At 40.8% G+C, this 23,504-nt stretch overlaps 1 protein-coding gene across 1 annotated transcript in view; it reads left to right on the top strand.

Annotated features, from left to right (window-relative positions):
• The first annotated feature begins 1,444 nt into the window (after nt 1–1,444).
• TNKS1BP1 (tankyrase 1 binding protein 1) overlaps nt 1,445–23,504 on the top strand; it is a 583,852-nt gene continuing 561,792 nt past the window's right edge. The window contains exon 1 of the mRNA XM_069233037.1: nt 1,445–1,634. The gene's annotated coding sequence lies outside the window, so the exon portion shown is untranslated. The remainder of the gene's footprint in view (nt 1,635–23,504) is intronic.

Below are 23,504 nucleotides of genomic sequence, written 5' to 3'. Positions count from 1 at the left end.
GGGGTTGGCATCTACTCATGCCAGGATAAATGCAACTGGAGCAATGCTACAGAAACACCACTAGTGGTAATGTTTACTTAAACAGGCCACAGATTATGTTTGACAATGTGATGTTTGTCGAAAAATTAAAGCTTCTAATGTTAGTAGACCCGAGCAGACTCCCCTCACAGTCTCCAATATAATGTTTAGGATTTTATATGTGGACCATGTCAGGCCTAGAAATTAAGTTAACCGATATAAATACATTTTGTGACAACTGATTAATCTCCTTGATTCCTGTCGGTGTGGCCTTAGAAATGCAGGTGCTCGAGCAGTCGTAAAGGACTTGCATTGTCTCATAGCCATGGGAGCAGTTCATATATTTCATTTAGACAATGGTCTTCCGTTTGTCTGAAAGGCTTACAGGGATGCTATGCCTGCTTTAAGAGTATGTCTGTAATTCAGCAATCCGTTTTGAGTGGAAAGTAACGGGTTAATGGAGCAAGCCTTGCCCTTAAACAAGCCCTGACTGCTAGGGTGCTCATTTCAGGTCTTAGTTGGTACCATCACCTGTGTGGAGTTCAGAGGGCATTATGTAACATGTCTAGAAGAGAATTGGGAGGGCACATACCATACAAAGTATTCTTTAGAGTGCCTATGTAGGTACCTGACCTAGATAATCCTTGAAAGGTGGCAGAAGAAAAAGAATTTGACCTAGACCAGCATTTGAATCTCTTACAGAATATCCAATAGGTCAGAGACAACATAAGTAATTTGAAGCATTCTGAAATGGCCACCGGTGAAGAGAAGGTGCCACCAGCTGTTGACAGGTGGGTCCCACAAGTAGGTGATCTGCTTGGGTTGAGAAAGGATCCACAATAAGTAAGCTTTTGGGCCATCCTGCAGACCACCTATTCCAGGTCTTGGGGTAAAAGGTGAGCAAACTGTAACCCTGCCTTCTTTGTCTGGTTCAAAGAAAAATTTACCACATTAAAAAGCACTATGTGGACGATCCTGTAGAGCAGACCGTCCTGGACATCAAAAAGCTTTCAGAGTAGAGTATCTAAGCCTCACAGTATTCTGAATGAAATACCCCTTGAAGAGTGCAGTAACAACACCAGCTTGAGTACTCCGCCAGGGATACTTGAGCTCACTGTGCCTCCAGCTTTAAACTAATCAACAGATTCATAGAAGAAACTGACACTACAATTACTTCAGTTGCAAATGTTACAAGCAGCAGCTTGGTTTCTATGAACCCCCACATAAGTCAACATAGACTGGCATGATGCCTTTTCAGGAAGCAACACTATCAGAGGGAAGCCGAGGAAGAGAAGGACAAGGGCGATGTGGCAGAGGACGGGGCGTTGTCTCAGTTCCCCGAGGGAACCGAAGAGAGTTCACCACCCGGAAGCCTCTACGACTTCCGGGGCCACAAAGGCAGAGACGAGGACGCAGTTGGAGAGAAGAGAGGAGGAGCAGCAAAGCGAGGTGCAAACGAGAGAAACGCGAGCAGACAGATGGACGGAGAGAAGAAAGGAGTCGAGAAGAAGACCAGCCATCCGGAAGACAGAACAGAGGAGGGAATCGAGTGGCCTCCAGGAGACCGACAGGCGCACACTCCCAGCCACGTTCCAGGAGGGACGAGGCTGTTGAAGGTACGGAACCTTTTTCTAAGTGAGGAAGGGAAGAAAAAGGGGCTGGGGGGGGTAAAAAGAGGGAAGGGAACAGGACCAACTGAGAGAGCATGTGTTGAAAAAAAAACCTTTTACTAAAGTTAGGTAACAATGCACTAGGGAGCACAAAGAAGCCTGTTCACAACAGTGGAACCTTCTTTTCTTTCCTCTATTACCCTCACGAGCACCACTCTTTTTCACACTTACCTGATTCCTTGTTCCTTTGCTGTTCAACCGAGGTGTGACATACTGCGTCAACAATACCAGCTGAGAAGAAAAAGAACAGAAAAAGCGTTTACTACTCTGAACGACAGGAAAATGGTGGAATAGAACACCTTTCACCCTAATCCCCAAGGATACTGTCCCTCCTAAACATTAAACAATAACAACTAAAAGTAACACTGCGCCCCGTGAGTTCATTCCTTCCAGTAGTGTCAGAACATGCGGCCCCTGGCCCAGTGGCAAACACTCTATGAGAATGAATGTGAGTTTTGCATAGATGATTTTCACCACACTCACCAATCACTCTACACCATTGATTTCTCTTTGCTTATCATTGGATTAATGATAGGTACTTGATACTAACATGGCCCTCTGTTTGCACTGTTACAGGAGTGTTTCTTTACATCATATGGCTGGTAATGCTGAATGTCATTCTGCTACTACTGATTGGACATTACTCCATTGACAGAACTATTCCACAAACTGTGGTTCAAGAACTGCAACCCACAGAGCTCACAAGATCTTAACACTGCCAACATTACAGCTTATTCTGTGGCCGTGGGCATAATTTGGAAAAGGGTTCCCTATCAGGTTATGGGACTTAAAGTGATATTGCAATTGCCATATGTTTTATCTGGTTCTATTTCAGATGAATGAGACACTGAGACTGTAAAATGTCTGGCTTACAGGCGTATACAGCTAGTGACAATTAAATCCCTTATTTGGATAGACTGCATTACACAAAATATATTGTTTTCATCATTATGCACACTAATATGTACATTGAACTAGCTTATGCAGAGAAATATACAATTGCACATAATAGGAGCATTACTATGCTCTGCCAGCTAATGATCATCTAAATTTCTTAAAGAAATTCCCCTATTTCCAGAGTGAGTACAGCTCCCATTCCTCAGCTTTCTATTCTTCACAGTGTCCACAATGACTCCTGAAAATGGTAATTACAACTAACAAACTGATTTACTCAGAGGACTTTAATCAGAATCTGGCCATTCAGGGATATGAGTATTGGAAATAAAATACAGATGAGAAACGTATATGGGGAACCAAGTTCAAGGTAGTTCAAAGTACAGAAGCCCTATTCTGAGTATGTATTATATTCAAAGACATTATTTTTCTGAATGAAACAATCAAGCAGACTACCTGTCTGGGATCTGGAACAATGAAATACCTTAAGAGGTAAGACTGCAAATGAGCATTTCAGACTCTGAAATTAATGCCAGGATGGAACTTGTAATTCCTCACAATTTCCTCCTGAAGGGTTAGCCTTATCAACTTATGATTCCAATACATGCATGCATCATTTTCTTTCCAACACCCAGATCCATAAGCAAAAAGCCCTGGTCCTCAGTATAACAGGTGCACATCTGTAGTCGTTATTACATAAAGCGTGGGTAAGCTGCGTCAACATTTGTCAGCACATTCTAGCCTTCCACCTTTGAAAGAGCATTTGTTCCTAATTAAAGGAAATCTAGATTTTTCTGATTTGCTCCTGGGACCGTGCTTCACTAGAACTAAACGATGCATAGCAACAAATATATATGCTATTCATAATGAATGGAACAACTATTCAGAAAGAGAAGTTGCTGAAAAAATCCAATGTACAGTTAAATAAAATATACAAGCAGTTCATGGGATCATCAACAATGGCATGCACGCACTCTCCAAGAGAGTTTATTCATTAAATAACATCATGTCCTCATCATTCAATCTCCTTAAAAGAGATTTGTGTCTTTTATCACATGACGAGGCTCAGTTGAAAATCATCTACAATTACAATGGGCTTTACAAACTCTTCGATCAGGTTATGCATCCTGGCGTAGTCTAAATGAAACCTGCCGTTTTGGAGCCATACAGCTTGACATAAACAAAGAACATGGCTAAGAAGGAATCTACATACACTTTGTTAAACATTGAGCAAATGGAGTGAACCCCATTTTCTGTCAGTGAAAACCCACCTGTTACATGGTTTATACCTGAAGTTATTAAACTTCCTCATGAGTGCCAAAAATATAAATGGTGTTTGGTGATTGTGATAGGGTACATTTCTCCAGGAAGTGTGGTGGCAGGCTCTTTCCCTCATTTAGCAACCTGTATCCTAAAAATAGGACACTGAGAAAAGCAGTTTTTTTTTTTAATGGAATGTGTAGCCATGTTCAGCAACAATGCAATCTACTCTGGCAAGATGTGTGTTTAAGTCACCATATGTGAGATATATATCAGCAACATAGGACAATTCTTCTGGATCAATATCATGCAATATTGATGTTACTTGGGCAGCAAACAATCCAGAACTGTTCTAATACCCTTAAGGGACTGGACAAAAATGTCACTAAGAACCAAGCTGAGAAAAAGTGGTTAAATCCCTGCTGTCAGGCACTATGTTTTGGCAGAAAAAACCATTGGAGATATTCAAGGTTGTTTTATATGTTTTACGGACAACATTATTCATTAAAGCCATACTGTGTGAATTCTGTATTGCAAATGTGCGCGTATGACTGTTTAGATATCTATAATCTAAAACTATTCTATAGGAGTGATCTTGTTTAGCTACTGAAAATAAAGGGTTAATCATAGGAGATACACAGGGTTCAAGTACTCCCTGGTACTCTAGTTGTGAGAGAATTTCTCTCACTGGAGCTTTAACTTTGTGTTTAATTGGGTATTGTGGTTGGACTTGCGTGCTGGAATTTATGGGTATACCATGATAAGGTGAATCTTTTTCCCAGCCTACACAGTTGCAGAATAGTGCCGGGGCTTGTGCAAAAGCCCATTCTGCAGCAAATGCTTGTTTAATTTCTCCAGGAACAAGGACAGAAAAAGATGGTATTATTACATCTTCTCTTTTTTTTCTAACAAACTCCGGTGGCCAATCTTTTTCAGCCAAGAGAATGTCACCATCAATTTGTATTTACCAGTGTCACTATTTAATTTGTACGGTCTGTTCGGAGGGATCACCCGCTGAATATGGTGAACTATTGTGACCTCTGCCACACTGTCTAGCAGAGTACCTGCCCACATCCTGTTCTGAAGTAAAGTACTCAATATGTACAGCGTATTTTGTCAAAATTTCCACAACCTTCTTTTTGAATGTGAGTTTTTGTTGTGGAAGTTTCTCTTCCCTTTTTATGATGATGTCAGACGAGCATGGTGAGTCCTTTTTTGGTTTCACATACTCTTCTAGGCTGCATTCTGACTGTCCTGCTCTCTCAGACCGTTTGTCGGATGAGTCCTGAAAGGAATGAGAAGGGTATGTGTCAGTGTACTGATACCTGTCAGGTAGTTTTAAATTATCACGATTACGTAAATTATAACGTTTGTCAGAGGTTTCTGGTTGCAGAGATTCTTTCTGATTTTACTTTATCTTTATTTTTTTGTTTATCTTAGCGTTTCTTAGAAGACTCTGGTGCTTGCTTGGCTTTGTCATTTTTAGCTATAACTAAATTGGGACGCATTGTTCCAACAGAATAAACTCCGTCCTATCAGTTGGGGTAGGGGTCTTCTTAGTACCCACACGCATTAGCCTTGCAGGAACAAAAGCTCATATATAGCAAGAGGAACGACGGGGAACATGGCGGCCGGCAGAGAGGCGGGCTGCGGAGCGCGCGGATAGAGGAGCCTGACTGGAGGGAGAGGGAAGGAGGGTGAAACACTTGATGTGCCGGCTTACCAGGGGAGCGGAGAAGGGCACAGTCGGCTCCGGAGTTGCGGTGCTTTGTATTCGCGCAGCTCTGGAGCTGAGGATGAGCCGTTTGGCTGTGGCGCGCTTCCCTCTCCGAGGGCGAAGCAGCAGCAGCGGCAGAGTCAGCACAAGCACCTTGCTGGCTCTGAAACAGAGGACAGAAGATGGAGCATATGCGGCTGAAGTGAGAGGAGGAGGTTTTACCGGCCGAACCACGGAGGAGACAGTAGGCTTGGCTAGAGGCAGGAGGAAGCGTGGCGAGAGAAGCCTCTGCAGTAATAAAGAAGGTTGTGCCACTGGGGAGTTGAACATTAAAGGTAAGAGTGGGGGCTGTGGGGGAGTAGCTGGAGAGCACTCAAAGGAGTTCCTGACAGTGAGTTTGCAGCAGAAAAAGGACTTGGGAGTTAAGCTGGATAAGGAAGGGAAAGCAGATCCCCCTGCGATTGTAAGACCAAGAATTACCCCCTCATTGTGGTCTTATTTTAAAATCGTCGCCTTAGTGGAGTCAGATGATTCCAGCAGGCTCATGGAGGAAGGGAGAGAAGAGGGAGCAGAGCTTCCTGCTAATATAGTGATGGAGAAGGTGGGGGCTGAGGCGAGAGGAGTAGGGACGGTAGCGGTGCACAAGGGCTAGACAATTAAAGATCAGTGCCCTGCTCCGGGGGTAAATTTGGAGTCGCAAGATGATCAGTCTGGCGAGACCCCCTTTGTAACTGTGAAAAAAAATAATAGTGCACCAGGTAAATCACAATCGTTAATGATGGAGGATGGTGAAGAAATTGCTAGGTCCTCTCCCATTGAAGCGATGATAGTAAAGTTAACGGAGGAGATTAAAAAGGGTTTCTCGGTGTCTGAGGCAAATCAAGTTAGTATAAGAGAGGCCTGCAAAATATTGGAAACTAAATTCGATCTATTGGCTAAAAGAACGCAGCTATTGGAAGAGACAGTGGAGTCTCTGAAAGAAGACGTAGTACTGATTAAGCAGGACTTGCGGCAATCAAGAGTTAGTGAACAAGAACTACAGGACAAACTGGAACGGCTGGAGAATGCAGCAAGGAGGAATAATTTGAGAATTTTAAATATACCAGAAGGGGTGGAAGGTGACGATATTAAGTTGTATATTGCCTCACTTATCAAGAATACCCTGCAGTTGGAAGAGACGGAAAAGGATATTGCTGCCGATATTCAGAGGGTACATAGGGACCCGTTTAGGAGAGATCCTGGTAGGAAAAAACCTCGTAAGGTTGTGATTAATTTACAGACATATGCACTAAAGGAGAAGATCTTGTCAAAAGCATTAAAGTGTCAACATCAGGACAGTGCGCGCTATACAGGCGACAAAAATGCAAAACCCAGTCTTTATGCAAGAGCATAATTCATGCATTGTGTTTATATGCAGTATGTTAACCTTTTGCATTGCAGAGTTTAACCTTGAAAAGCACTATTAATGATGTTTGCAATAACTGTTCATTTGCAAGGTATTGCTGGAGGCTTACTGAGTGTGTCAGGGTGTGGTCCCTTTCTAGGACCTTCTAGAAGCTTTCCCTGCAGCATGACTGGGTGTGGTTTGTGGGCTGGGCTTGACTCTATATAAGGGAGCCAGCCCAGCTCCACGTGCTCACTATTCAGAGGTCCCGGTGCAGAGCTGCAGCAACTTCCTGAGCTCCTGTTCCGGAGGCCTACTCTGATATTCCAGGCCTGCCCTCATTATATTGGTGATCCTTGAGCAGGGCGGTAAGGCGGAGGACGGGCTGGGCCCCCGATCCCCCGTTCTCAGAGACATTCGGGTTTTGGGGCCTAGTTGTGAAACTCCTTGTGTGCGTGATTGTGTTGTCATGACATTTACATATTCTTGTTTGATCGGCAACAGTGTGCGCGATCATTTCATGATATTTGCATTGTGCATTTTGAATCGGCAAGACGCGCGATTCATTTCCTGGCATTTAACTTTGATATTCAGATCGGCAACAGTGTGCGCGGACATGTCATGATATTTGCATGGTATATTTCGAATCGGCAAGATGCACAATTCATTTCCTGGCATTTAACTTCGGCAACAGTGTGCGTGATCATTTCATGATATTTGCATGGTGTATTTTGAATCGGCAAGATGCGTGATTCATTTCCTGGCATTTAACTTTGACATTCGGATCGGCAACAGTGTGCGCGATCATTTCATGATATTTGCACAGTGTATTTCGAATCGGCAAGATGCGCGATTTATTTCCTGGCATTTAACCTTGACATTCGTATCGACAACAGCGTGCGCGATCATTTCATGATATTTGCATGGTGTATTTCGAATCGGCAAGGTGCGCAATTCATTTCCTGGCATTTAACTTTGACATTCGGATCGGCAACAGTGTATGCAATCATTTCATGATATTTGCATGGTGTATTTCGAATCGGCAAGGTGCGCAATTCATTTCCTGGCATTAAATTTTGACATTCAGATCGGCAACAGTGTGCGCGATCATTTCATGATTTTTGCATTGAGTATTTCGAATCGGAAAGGTGCGCAATTCATTTCCTGACATAAAAACTATTGATTTTCAGATCGGCTGTGCGCGCGATCTTTTCATAGTTTTGAATACTTGGGTTGCAGTTTTTATTGAGGTGCACACATTTATCCTGAGCTTTGGTTTCCTCGAAACGCTTAATTTAAAGTGCAGCATTCTTTGTGTTAATTAAGCTCCTAGTACATTTCCTGTTGTTTTTTCATGGAATATTCAGATAGCCTTTGCCCTCCTGTAAAAATTGCAATGTTTATCTTGAAACTATTTTGAAGAAGGTTCTTGTATTCTAGACAGAATATGATATTTCCTGAAAAGCTCATATGAAACATTGTATTAACCCATTCTCGATTTTTTCCAGGTACCTAGACTTCTTGAGGCCTAGTTATAATGAAGCATTAGGCCATTCATGTTTCTTCAGTATAAATGTTATCCCATGTACAGAGTATATTTGAACCCTAGATTCAACAGAGTGTTATTTCATGTTCAGAGTATCATTGAACCCTAGATACAACAGAGTGTTATTTCATGTTCAGAGTATCATTGAACCCTAGATTCAACAGAGTGTTATTTTATGTTCAGAGCATCATTGAACCCTAGATTCAACAGAGTGTTATTTCATGTTCCGAGTATCATTGAACCCTAGATTCAACAGAGTGTTATTTCATGTTCAGAGTATCATTGAACCCTAGATACAACAGAGTGTTATTTCATGTTCTGAGTATCATTGAACCCTAGATTCAACAGAGTGTTATTTCATGTTCAGAGTATCATTGAACCCTAGATACAACAGAGTGTTATTTTATGTTCAGAGCATCATTGAACCCTAGATTCAACAGAGTGTTATTTCATGTTCCGAGTATCATTGAACCCTAGATTCAACAGAGTGTTATTTCATGTTCAGAGTGTCATTGAACCCTAGATTCAACAGAGTGTTATTTCATGTTCTGAGTGTCATTGAACCCTAGATTCAACAGAGTGTTATTTCATGTTCAGAGCGTCATTGAACCCTAGATTCAACAGAGTGTTATTTCATGTTCCGAGTGTCATTGAACCCCAGATTCAACAGAGTGTTATTTCATGTTCAGAGCGTCATTGAACCCCAGATTCAACAGAGTGTTATTTCATGTTCAGAGTGTCATTGAACCCTAGATTCAACAGAGTGTTATTTCATGTTCAGAGTATCATTGAACCCTAGATTCAACAGAGTGTTATTTCATGTTCAGAGTATCATTGAACCCTAGATTCAACAGAGTGTTATTTCATGTTCAGAGCGTCATTGAACCCTAGATTCAACAGAGTGTTATTTCATGTTCAGAGCGTCATTGAACCCTAGATTCAACAGAGTGTTATTTCATGTTCATAGCGTCATTGAACCCTAGATTCAACAGTGTTATTTCTTGTTCAGAGTATCATTGAACCCTAGATTCAACAGAGTGTTATTTCATGTTCATAGCGTCATTGAACCCTAGATTCAACAGAGTGTTATTTCAAGTTCAGAGTATCATTGAACCCTAGATTCAACAGAGTGTTATTTCATGTTCAGAGTATCATTGAACCCTAGATTCAACAGAGTGTTATTTCATGTTCAGAGTGTCATTGAACCCTAGATACAACAGAGTGTTATTTCAAGTTTAGAGTATCATAGAATCCTAGATTCAACAGAGTGTTATTTCATGTTCCAAGTATCATTGAAACCTAGATTCAACAGAGTGTTATTTCATGTTCAGAGCATCATTGAACCCTAGATTCAACAGAGTGTTATTTCATGTTCAGAGTATCATTGAACCCTAGATTCAACAGAGTGTTATTTCATGTTCCAAGTATCATTGAAACCTAGATTCAACAGAGTGTTATTTCATGTTCAGAGCATCATTGAACCCTAGATTCAACAGAGTGTTATTTCATGTTCAGAGTATCATTGAACCCTAGATTCAACAGAGTGTTATTTCATGTTCAGAGCATCATTGAACCCTAGATTCAACAGAGTGTTATTCAATGTTCAGAGTGTCATTGAACCCTAGATTCAACAGAGTGTTATTTCATTGTCCGAGCATCACTGAACCCTAGATTCAACAGAGTGTTATTTCATGTTCAGAGTATCATTGCACCCTAGATTCAACAGAGTGTTATTCAATGTTCAGAGTGTTATTGAACCCCAGATTCAACAGAGTGTTATTTCATGTTCAGAGTATCATTGCACCCTAGATTCAACAGAGTGTTATTCAATGTTCAGAGTGTCATTGAACCCTAGATTCAACAGAGTGTTATTTCATGTTCAGAGTATCATTGAACCCTAGATTCAACAGGGTGTTATTTCATGTTCAGAGTATAATTGAACCCTATATTCAACAGAGTGTTATTTCATGTTCAGAGTATCATTGAACCCTAGATTCAACAGAGTGTTATTTCATGTTCAGAGTATCATCGAACCCTAGATTCAACAGAGTGTTATTTCATGTTCAGAGTGTCATTGAACCCTAGATTCAACAGAGTATTATTCCATATTCAGAGTATAGGATTATTAAGAATATAGATAGTTCTAAAACGAAGTTTATGAAAGTCAATGTGAATAATCTTGTTATTGTGTTCTTAACCTCTTGCTTCCTACAGGTCTCCTTCCCAGCTGTTCCCTACCTAATCCCCTTTTCCCCCACTTGGACTCTCCCAGGCTCTATGATATATCTATTGGAGCTTTGGAGCTGTCTAGTGGTGGATATGTTGGGAACATGCACAGGCCCGAGGATCTGGTCTCCCTGACATAAAGCAAAAAACTTTAAGGGGGAAGGATTTCTCCTTTGACGTAAGGTCGGATCTTGCCAGAAGTACCCTTAATAGACAGTGGGAACTAGGAAACTCCCTTGAGGATTTCAAGAAGTTAGGTGCTTCAGCGCAACTTAAATTCCCAGCCTCCTTGCGTGTGATGCATACAACAAGATGTACAATGTAAGAGATACGACGGACGACTTGTTAGGCTTGATTAGAAATGGATCATCCTAGATATGAAGGTTGGGTCCTCCTCTCTCATGACCCTCTGGTCAGGCCTTTTTTGAAGCGCTCCTAATCTGGGGTTTACCATCCAGCCCAGTTCGAGTCAGGGATGGGTTCCCCTGGGCGGAGGGGTGGGGGAGGGGGTTGGAGTCACAGGGTAGGGTACTGGGGGAGCGCAGGGTGGGGAGCGTTAGGGAGATAAAAAGAAAGAAAATGAAAAAATCCTTTCACCCCCAGGCATACCAGGTAGCATTGCAATTGGGAAAAAGGAGAAGAAATGGGTAAATATTATATGATTCAGGGTAGGGATAGTAGCTTGCTGCAAGTTATGACATGGAATGTAACGGGCTGAGAATAAGAGGAAGGAGAAATAGAATTTTGCAATACTTGAGGGATTATTCAGCGCATATCTTAATTTAGCAGGAGACCCATTTAACAGGGAGTGAATTCTGCAAGCTATTTAAAGCTCAGAAGTGGGTTAGGCATGTGGTGCTCACTGAAAATAATTCTAATATTAGGAGAGTGGCCATAATTATTAAGCAGCAACTCAATGCAGTAGTGTTAAAATCTGTATCCGATAACATGGGATGCTGGGCTATTGTTAAACTTCAGATTTATGACACAGGGGGTGATTCTGATTCTGGCGGGCGGCGGAGGCCGCCCGCCAGAATTCCGCCCCCATTATACCGCTCCGCGGTCAGAAGACCGCGGAGGGTATTATGAGTTTTTCCCTGGGCTGGCGGGCGGTCTCCAAAAGACCGCCCGCCAGCCCAGGGAAAAACTCCCTTCCCACGAGGATGCCGGCTCGTAATCGAGCCGGCGGAGTGGGAAGGTGCGACGGGTGCAGTGGCACCCGTCGCGTATTTCAGTGTCTGCAAGGCAGACACTGAAATACTTTGCGGGGCCCTCTTACGGGGGCCCCTGCCGTGCCCATGCCATTGGCATGGGCACGGCAGGGGCCCCCAGGGGCCCCGCGACCCCCCCTACCGCCATCCTGTTCATGGCGGCTTTCCCGCCATGAACAGGATGGCGGTAGGGGGGGTCAGAATCCTCATGGCGGCGGAGCGTGAAGGATTCCCCCGAGCAGCGGTAAGTCGGCGGGAGCCCGCCGACTTGCCGCTTCTGACCGCGGCTGAACCGCCGCGGTCAGAATGCTCGTGGGAGCACCGCCAGCCTGTTGGCGGTGCTCCCGTGGTCGGTGGCCCTGGCGGCTGACCCCCACAGTGTTAACAGTGGTCGGGTTTTATGGGCCAAATTCTGATGATGTGGAACCTAGGAGGAAGATGTTTCTGCATCATTTGGACTTTCCCAGCCCAGTTATTATAGCAGGAGACTTCATTGTGTTGTTGGATAATAACTTGGATCGATCACTAAGTGCAAGGTCCACAGTTATGCCAAAATCTCAGAGTTTTCTCAGGTCTAGAATGAGAGAACTGGGTTTGCGTGATATTTGGAGAGTAAGAGCAGGAACTCAACAGGTTTTCTCTTTTAAGAATAAGAAATACGGTCATGCATCTAGGATAGATTACTTCTTGATAGATCAGTAAATGGTCGACAATTTAGAATATATGGCTGCTCATCTGTCGGACCATTCGGCAGTGGTTTTAACAATTAATTTCATCACAAAAAGAGAGATGAGGAGGTGGTCATTAGATTGATCTTTGTTGTTAGAGAACAATGTTAAGACACAATTGTTTATAGAGACAGAAGAGTTCTTTAAATTTAATATTGGATTGGCCAGGATAAGTCTGGTGTGGGATACGTTTAAGGCGTTTCTAAGAGGCAAAATAACAAGTCTCACTGTTGCTAGGAATAAGAAGTATAGGATGGAAATGAGTACATTGGAAGGCAAATTGATTGAGTGCGATCGCCTAGAGATGGGTGGGTCAGAGCCTTTAGATAAGTTGGATGCCTTGAGGACTCATTTGAAATAACAATTGGAGGAGTTACTACAGACTAGGTTAAAAAAAAAGATGGGAGGTGAGTAAATTGGCCCATTTCGAATATGGAGAGAATCCAGGTAAATTGTTGGCCTGGAAAGCTAAGACAGACATGACTAAAAACGAAATCAGAGAGATTTCTGATCAAATGGGGGAGAGACGGACCAGCAGTTATGATATTAGGGAGGCCTTTCAATTGTTTTTTTCAGAGTTATACAAGGGGGATACCATGTTAATGACAGCAGAGGTACGAAGTTGGTTGGGTGCGGATATACTCCCCAAAATTACAGCTATAGAGAAGGAAACTATGCATAAAAAAATTACTACGGAAGAGATTGTCTGCTATCATGTTAAGTAAGGGAGGGAAAGCGGCAGGGCCGGATGGTATCCCGATTGAACTCTATAAAATATTAGGGGATGCAATTGTTCCAATAATGTTAGTTTTGTTCGAAGAGATCTATGATAAGGGGGAGAAACTCCCTGAATCTTGGAATAACGCAATAATAACGGTGGTTCTGAAGCCAGGCAAAAGTCCATCTAGATGTGAGTCTTACAGACCAATTTCATTGTCGAACGCTGATTATAAGGTTCTTGCTAAGGTGCCGGCGGAAAGATTGAATAAAGTGGTGGGTGGCCTTCTTCATAAAGATCAGAAGGGTTTTATGAAGGGTAGGCACCTTCACGAGTTGACAACTAGTCTAATAGGGGCTATTGATATGACAACAACATTTATTCTCCCCTTAACAGTGGTAGCGCTGGATGTCTCAAAGGCTTTTGATAGGGTGAACTGGGTCTTTCTAGCTACTATTTGGAAAGAATATGGTTTTGGGAATACATTTTGTTGGATGATGAGCCAAATGTATTTGAAACCGACAGCTAGGGTCTTAGTAAATGGGAGTTTGACTTCTACCATCCAACTTTTTAGGGGCACGAGACAGGGTTGCCCACTTTCACCGATATTGTTTAATTTATATATTGAACCTCTGGCCAGAAGAATAAGGCAAGACCATTTTTGTATGGTGGATGGGAGAAGAAATTCTCCCTATATGCTGATGATTTGTTATTGTGTAAATTTGATTTACATACAGCATTGCCAGCAGTTTTGGATATAGTTGAGGATTTCGGCAAAGTTTCGGGTTATCACATTAATGCCGATAAGACAGTCATTATGGTATGGAATCAGAGGTCGGAATGCCCATTAATAAAAAGTGAAATGAGATACCTAGGTATCAAGATAGTGCAATATATTGAGCAAATTGCAGATGCTAATCTTTAAAAAGTAAGTGGGGATTGTTGCAATTTGATGAAAAGTTGGATGTATTTACCTTTGTCAATTTTGGGTAGAATAAATTTAGTGAAGATGATAATTTTGCCCAAGGTTAGTTTTCAATTTCAATTTCAGCTTTATTTCGGTAAAACAATACCATAAAAGCATACCGACACAATTCATACATTTCTAAAAGAAAACAAAAGCAATTTGGTAAAAGCAGTAAAACCAGACCCATCATAAGATTAAAAGAATAAAATCCAGGACTCCCCCAAGGTCATACAGTACAGTTAGATAAAGAAAAGAATAAGCAATTGATCGATTAAAACACTGTAGAAATACACAGTACACATCACTTTACAAAGCACCAAGAATATTATAGAATAACCATAAATACAATCTGTGTGCACAAAACAAATGGGATTGATATCTGACTGTTAATAGCAATGGCTGTGTACTGGCAAGAAAGTTCACTTGGTCTCTAGAACTATAAGTAAGCACAAATAATGACCATTGTAAAAATAGAATTTCGTGCTTCTTTTGTAAGACATTTGTCCCTAGCATACCAAAGTGCCTCTGAGAATCTTGGCAATGTGCCTATCACCATCACATGTGGTCTTGTTTTGCTAGTTTTTAAGAGCTGAGTGAGAATCTCTAATGCCCAACAATTTCTTTTTCCCATACATGCCTATATTCGGCTGAAGGCCAAAAAAGGCAAACAATCAAGTATTACAAAAGACACATTATTCCAACAACAATTAATATTCATTTAGCTACTAAAACCGACTGTCTGGATAAAAGCAAATATTAATCTTTAAAAGCTATAAATAGGAATCAATTACAGTATTACATTTTTATAAAACCCTTAGAATTTGCCTCCAGTGCTATCAGGCACTTATTATGCTTTGAAAACAAACAGATCCAAAAGCGGAAGGGCCCAAGAACCACTAGACTCCTGTATAAATGCCTATTTTATAGGTTGGGGGACTTGACCAGAGGACAGGGACCCACGTCCTCTAAGGCAAGACAGTAAACAAAAAGAGGTGAAGTCCCACTCAGAGAGTTCTTGATTTTATTGTTGTGCAAACATTAAAGTCCCAGTTTCACAGTCAGTCACTGGTTAGTAGGACAGAGAACAAAGTACAAAATCCAAATATGATAAACATAGGATGAATAGAAGATCAGCCAACACGTGTTTCGCCCCCTCTGGCTATATATAGACCGGGGCTTTCTCAAGGCTGAAAATAAAAAGAGATGACAAATTGCAATTCAGAAATATTCATGTGAGTAGATGAAATGTCATTGAGAGGCACCATCAAGAAAGTGAACGAAAAGGGGAATCCCATGCAAGGATCGAAGGGAGTGTGGTAAGTCAGGATGTGAGATAATTGGAGCCCAATGCTAGATAAAAGGAAGAAACGTTGATGCGTAAGTGCAATTAGTGACTACAGTCAGACCCCGACGTATTTGAAAGACCAAGAAAAAAGAGAAACAACCTGTGGTATTTTCCAAGATAAAGTAATGATAAGAGAAATGGTGAGATTGTAGAAAAAATAATAATCCGCAATTAATTCCAAAATCCCAAGTGTCAGATAAGGCTAAAGTACCACCTAGGTTAGCTAGTGCTCGAGACTGAAGGGTGGAAATGCTAAGGTACTGACAAACATACCTCGCGAAATGAGGCAGACATGTATTAGTAACAAATTGTAATAATCCTTTTCTGTAAGATAACAATAGTCTATCAGTTAAAACATTCAGGGTTTAACAGTAAGTATATAAGAGAGTATCTTACAATAAGTCAAGCAACTGAAAGACCAGATTTAAAAATACATTACAACATTTAACATTTTTGAAAGTAGTACTTATACTTGAGAATGTGAACAGGAACCATCATATGGCTTAAAATTCAGAAATTACATTGCAGTGTTCAAGATAGGAAAAACGACTGGGAAACTTAAATCAGAAAGAAAAGAAGAAAAAGAAAGGGAAAAATGCTACATGGTAATATATTGAATATGATGTACTGGACAAAAAACAATGAAACAAGGCGGCTAGTATCGATCAATAGATCCGTTAGTTTCAGAGCACAATCACATTGTATAGAAAACGTAGTTTAACTACAGCTGTATGGCAGGCACAGTGTGTAGAACTTAAGTCCATCTTCATAGAAAACGAGGTTACGGCATTCAGAGAGCCCGAACGTTCGCTTTAAGAACATTAATAGTCTTTTCCCTTACCTCAAGCACTGCGGAATCAAAGTGCCGTGCAAATACGGCCAGAAAAAAAGAAAGAACACGGGAAACGGGACGGACGCGCCCGCGTCTAAAGTCGCGTTTAAATAACCCGTGTCGAAATGAATATAATCAAAAGGGAGAAAGGACTCTCCCGTAACGCGCTAAGTAGCGCCATTTTGTTAAAGAATGTACACAAATAGTTGTCCTGAAGAGTCAAATAAATACATGAGTGCTGATACGATAGAATCTATTTATGCTATATAGGTATTTCTTCCAATAATCTAGTACAAAAAGAAAGACTGTATAATTGCCTAACAAAAGGAAAATAGAAGTAATAAATCAGCCGATTGCATTTTCTCCAGGCGAACTCTAGTTAGAGTTAAATTGTGGTCACGAAGTATATTTGTAATGAAACCTGAAGGGCAATATGAGAGCAAATAATGGAGGGTAGAGAAAGAGAAAGAAAAAAAGAAAAGAAAGGAGAAAAAAGGCAAAAGTTTTGACTAAAGAAGAAAGAGAGAGAAAAAAAGAAAAAAGATAGAAAGAAAGAAAGAAAAGAAAAGAAAGCTAAAAGGAAAAGGAAAGGAAAAAAGTGGAAAAAGACATTAGGTTACAGGTTCTTTACATTAGCCAAAAATGCCCTTCATGGTCTTTGTTGAGCCCATTGTTTACAGTATCATATTTTATTATTAAACGGCTCTCTTCCTGGCGTAGTCGCAATGGTGAGTTGCCTCCTCTAGGGGAGGGTGTGATACGTCTTAAACCACAAAAAGTAAAGGTACGTTGGTATTGGTGATACTTAATAAAATGTTCCACCATGGGTGCTTGAGTATCAGACTTTTGTATATTCCGAAAGTGTTCCTGTATTCGAATTTTTAAAGGCCGGATCGTACTGCCAATATAAGTCAAATTACAGGGACACCAAATGGCATAGATAACAGAGGTACTAGAACAGTTTATAAAGTCGGTGATCCGATATGTGCAGTTGTTAATGCTTACTGCTGTAGATTTAGGCAGGCCTAATTTGCATATAGAACATTTGCTGCAAGTGTAGAAGCCTTCAGGTTTAGATGGTAGGAAAGTAGTGGGAGACTTGCGTTGAAAGAATGAAGGACACAGTTTATTACGTAAGTTAGGTGCCCTCCTAAATCCTATTTGTGGGTAGCTAGTAATATGTTGGTTAATCGAAGAGTTATTCACCAGTAAAAACCCAAAATTTTTGAGTGATTTACGAATATGCTTGTGCCCATTGTGAAAGGCCGTGATGAAGCGAATGGTCGTGTTCTTGTTGATTTGTTTAGGTTTATTCAGCAGAGAATTTTGATCCATACTTCTCACTTCATTTCTGGTAGTGTTGAGAGAGGCCTGATTATACCCCCTGGAAAATAATCTCGTAGTCATTTCAGAAGACGTTCTATCATAGTCATTTATATTAGAGCAATTGAGTCTAGCACGTTGGAATTCTCCTTTGGGTATATTCCGAATGGTACTAGCCGAGTGACAACTGGTGGCATGGAGAATCGAATTGGCAGATGTCATTTTGCGAAAGAACTTTGTCAGGAGTTTGTTATCCTCAACATAAATCAAAAGATCTAGATATTCAATGGAGGAATTAGAAATTTGGTAAGTTACTTCAAACTCCCAAGGGTTAGGTGTTAATGACTGAATAAATTTGTGAAGGTGAGCCTCTGAGCCTTGCCAGATAAGCAAGATATCGTCAATATACCGTCCCCAAAAGATGATGTTTTTGATAAATTGGTCGGAACGGTCTGACCAGAGCCAATGGTTTTCAACAGCTCCCATCAGGATGGAGCAAATTTTGCTCCCATCGCAGTTCCTTGCAGCTGTAGATAAAAGTTGCCGTCAAAGAGAAAGTAGTTATTTTGCAAACTGAATTTGAGAAAGTCCAGGATCATAGCATTTCGTGTCAAATATTGAACTGATCTAGTAGACAGACATTTGCTCACTGCTGTTAATCCATCAGTGTGTTTGATGGAAGTATAAAGACTGACTACATCAATCGTTGCAAGGAAGAAATCAGATTGCCACTCAATATCTTGTAGCTTTTGTAAGATATCTTTGGTATCTCTCACATATGATGACAGGTTTGTCATGAAAGGTTGGAGCTCTTGATCAATAAGGGATCCCAATTTGGAACATATGGAATTAACTCCAGAAATAATAGGTCTGCCCTTTGGAGGATGACCTGCTTTATGGATTTTGGGTAAAAGGTACAGGGTCGGGATAGTAGGATGTTGGAGAAAAAGGGCAGTCTTTTCGGAGCTGGAGAGAGTGTGGCGGGAGTGCCAGTATTCCAATCTTTCTGACAGTTTCTTTTGTATTTCAGCTGTCGGGTTATGTGAGAGTTTCCTGTAGCATGTCTTGTCTTGAAGCTGGCGATAGGCTTCGGTGAGATAGTCATCCGTGTTGAGGACAACAATATTGCCTCCTTTATCAGCTTCCTTAATGGTAATGTTGTAATTAGACCTCAGCTGTTTTATCGCCTCAATATGGCCACCGTGAATGTTAGTAGGTAAGTATCTACGTTGGTCACAATATCGTTTATATTCATGATCAAGATCATGGAGAACCGCTGTGGAAAACAGATCAATGGAGTTGCCCGCTGGAAGCGTGGGGGTAAATGTAGAATGAGGGCGGAGATCAGAAGAAAAGTATTGGTTAGTCTGAAGGTTAAGTTCCTCAGCAATAGAGTGTAGAGTGATATCTGGTTCAGTGGTGTTAGAGAGGTTACATAAAACGGAAATGTCAGATAGATCTTGAATCGTAATATCCTGTGTGTAACAAGTAGAAAAAGATGGGGTAAGGGGTGTGGGTGTAGAGGCAAAGAAGGACTTAAGTTTCAAGTGACGAATGAATTTGAAGAGGTCAATTTTGGTTTGAGTGATATCCCAGGTATTAGTAGGGCAAAAGGACAGACCCCGATTAAGGATTGATTGATCTGTGGGGGATAATTCGTGGTTAGAGAGATTTACAATTAGGTTTTCTGAGTTTAGGGTTGGACCGTTTTGCTCCGAGCTCTGGTTTGTATGCCTGAGGTATTTGGAGTAACTGGAAACCAGAGCTCGGAGCAAAACGGTCCAACCCTAAACTCAGAAAACCTAATTGTAAATCTCTCTAACCACGAATTATCCCCCACAGATCAATCAATCCTTAATCGGGGTCTGTCCTTTTGCCCTACTAATACCTGGGATATCACTCAAACCAAAATTGACCTCTTCAAATTCATTCGTCACTTGAAACTTAAGTCCTTCTTTGCCTCTACACCCACACCCCTTACCCCATCTTTTTCTACTTGTTACACACAGGATATTACGATTCAAGATCTATCTGACATTTCCGTTTTATGTAACCTCTCTAACACCACTGAACCAGATATCACTCTACACTCTATTGCTGAGGAACTTAACCTTCAGACTAACCAATACTTTTCTTCTGATCTCCGCCCTCATTCTACATTTACCCCCACGCTTCCAGCGGGCAACTCCATTGATCTGTTTTCCACAGCGGTTCTCCATGATCTTGATCATGAATATAAACGATAATGTGACCAACGTAGATACTTACCTACTAACATTCACGGTGGCCATATTGAGGCGATAAAACAGCTGAGGTCTAATTACAACATTACCATTAAGGAAGCTGATAAAGGAGGCAATATTGTTGTCCTCAACACGGATGACTATCTCACCGAAGCGTATCGCCAGCTTCAAGACAAGACATGCTACAGGAAACTCTCACATAACCCGACAGCTGAAATACAAAAGAAACTGTCAGAAAGATTGGAATACTGGCACTCCCGCCACACTCTCTCCAGCTCCGAAAAGACTGCCCTTTTTCTCCAACATCCTACTATCCCGACCCTGTACCTTTTACCCAAAATCCATAAAGCAGGTCATCCTCCAAAGGGCAGACCTATTATTTCTGGAGTTAATTCCATATGTTCCAAATTGGGATCCCTTATTGATCAAGAGCTCCAACCTTTCATGACAAACCTGTCATCATATGTGAGAGATACCAAAGATATCTTACAAAAGCTACAAGATATTGAGTGGCAATCTGATTTCTTCCTTGCAACGATTGATGTAGTCAGTCTTTATACTTCCATCAAACACACTGATGGATTAACAGCAGTGAGCAAATGTCTGTCTACAAGATCAGTTCAATATTTGACACGAAATGCTATGATCCTGGACTTTCTCAAATTCAGTTTGCAAAATAACTACTTTCTCTTTGACGGCAACTTTTATCTACAGCTGCAAGGAACTGCGATGGGAGCAAAATTTGCTCCATCCTATGCTTGCATCCTGATGGGAGCTGTTGAAAACCATTGGCTCTGGTCAGACCGTTCCGACCAATTTATCAAAAACATCATCTTTTGGGGACGGTATATTGACGATATCTTGCTTATCTGGCAAGGCTCAGAGGCTCACCTTCACAAATTTATTCAGTCATTAACACCTAACCCTTGGGAGTTTGAAGTAACTTACCAAATTTCTAATTCCTCCATTGAATATCTAGATCTTTTGATTTATGTTGAGGATAACAAACTCCTGACAAAGTTCTTTCGCAAAATGACATCTGCCAATTCGATTCTCCATGCCACCAGTTGTCACTCGGCTAGTACCATTCGGAATATACCCAAAGGAGAATTCCAACGTGCTAGACTCAATTGCTCTAATATAAATGACTATGATAGAACGTCTTCTGAAATGACTACGAGATTATTTTCCAGGGGGTATAATCAGGCCTCTCTCAACACTACCAGAAATTAAGTGAGAAGTATGGATCAAAATTCTCTGCTGAATAAACCTAAACAAATCAACAAGAACACGACCATTCGCTTCATCACGGCCTTTCACAATGGGCACAAGCATATTCGTAAATCACTCAAAAAATTTGGGTTTTTACTGGTGAATAACTCTTCGATTAACCAACATATTACTAGCTACCCACAAATAGGACTTAGGAGGGCACCTAACTTACGTAATAAACTGTGTCCTTCATTCTTTCAACGCAAGTCTCCCACTATTTTCCTACCATCTAAACCTGAAGGCTTCTACACTTGCAGCAAATGTTCTATATGCAAATTAGGCCTGCCTAAATCTACAGCAGTAAGCATTAACAACTGCACATATCGAATCACCGACTTTATAAACTGTTCTAGTACCTCTGTTATTTATGCCATTTGGTGTCCCTGTAACTTGACTTATATTGGCAGTACGATCCGGCCTTTAAAAATTCGAATAGAGGAACACTTTCGGAATATACAAAAGTCTGATACTCAAGCACCCATGGTGGAACATTTTATTAAGTATCACCAATACCAACGTACCTTTACTTTTTGTGGTTTAAGACGTATCACACCCTCCCCTAGAGGAGGCAACACACCATTGCGACTACGCCAGGAAGAGAGCCGCTTAATAATAAAATATGATACTGTAAACAATGGGCTCAACAAAGACCATGAATGGCATTTTTGGCTAATGTAAAGAACCTGTAACCTAATGTCCTTTTCCACTTTTTTCCTTTCCTTTTCCTTTTAGCTTTCTTTTCTTTTCTTTCTTTCTTTCTATCTTTTTTCTTTTTTTCTCTCTCTTTCTTCTTTAGTCAAAACTTTTGCCTTTTTTCTCCTTTCTTTTCTTTTTTTCTTTCTCTTTCTCTACCCTCCATTATTTGCTCTCATATTGCCCTTCAGGTTTCATTACAAATATACTTCGTGACCACAATTTAACTCTAACTAGAGTTCGCCTGGAGAAAATGCAATCGGCTGATTTATTACTTCTATTTTCCTTTTGTTAGGCAATTATACAGTCTTTCTTTTTGTACTAGATTATTGGAAGAAATACCTATATAGCATAAATAGATTCTATCGTATCAGCACTCATGTATTTATTTGACTCTTCAGGACAACTATTTGTGTACATTCTTTAACAAAATGGCGCTACTTAGCGCGTTACGGGAGAGTCCTTTCTCCCTTTTGATTATATTCATTTCGACACGGGTTATTTAAACGTGACTTTAGACGCGGGCGCGTCCGTCCCATTTCCCGTGTTCTTTCTTTTTTTCTGGCCGTATTTGCACGGCACTTTGATTCCGCAGCGCTTGAGGTAAGGGAAAAGACTATTAATGTTCTTAAAGCGAACGTTCGGGCTCTCTGAATGCCGTAACCTCGTTTTCTATGAAGATGGACTTAAGTTCTACACACTGTGCCTGCCATACAGCTGTAGTTAAACTACGTTTTCTATACAATGTGATTGTGCTCTGAAACTAACGGATCTATTGATCGATACTAGCCGCCTTGTTTCATTGTTTTTTGTCCAGTACGTCATATTCAATATATTACCATGTAGCATTTTTCTCTTTCTTTTTCTTCTTTTCTTTCTGATTTAAGTTTCCCAGTCGTTTTTCCTATCTTGAACACTGCAATGTAATTTCTGAATTTTAAGCCATATGATGGTTCCTGTTCACATTCTCAAGTATAAGTACTACTTTCAAAAATGTTAAATGTTGTAATGTATTTTTAAATCTGGTCTTTCAGTTGCTTGACTTATTGTAAGATACTCTCTTATATACTTACTGTTAAACCCTGAATGTTTTAACTGATAGACTATTGTTATCTTACAGAAAAGGATTATTACAATTTGTTACTAATACATGTCTGCCTCATTTCGCGAGGTATGTTTGTCAGTACCTTAGCATTTCCACCCTTCAGTCTCGAGCACTAGCTAACCTAGGTGGTACTTTAGCCTTATCTGACACTTGGGATTTTGGAATTAATTGCGGATTATTATTTTTTCTACAATCTCACCATTTCTCTTATCATTACTTTATCTTGGAAAATACCACAGGTTGTTTCTCTTTTTTCTTGGTCTTTCAAATACGTCGTGGTCTGACTGTAGTCACTAATTGCACTTACGCATCAACGTTTCTTCCTTTTATCTAGCATTGGGCTCCAATTATC

The sequence above is a fragment of the Pleurodeles waltl genome, chromosome 4_2 (assembly GCF_031143425.1).
Source record: "Pleurodeles waltl isolate 20211129_DDA chromosome 4_2, aPleWal1.hap1.20221129, whole genome shotgun sequence".
Lineage (NCBI taxonomy): Eukaryota > Metazoa > Chordata > Amphibia > Caudata > Salamandridae > Pleurodeles > Pleurodeles waltl.
The sequence above is the reverse complement of the archived record's forward strand: the minus strand, read 5'-3'. Positions and strand labels throughout refer to the sequence as shown.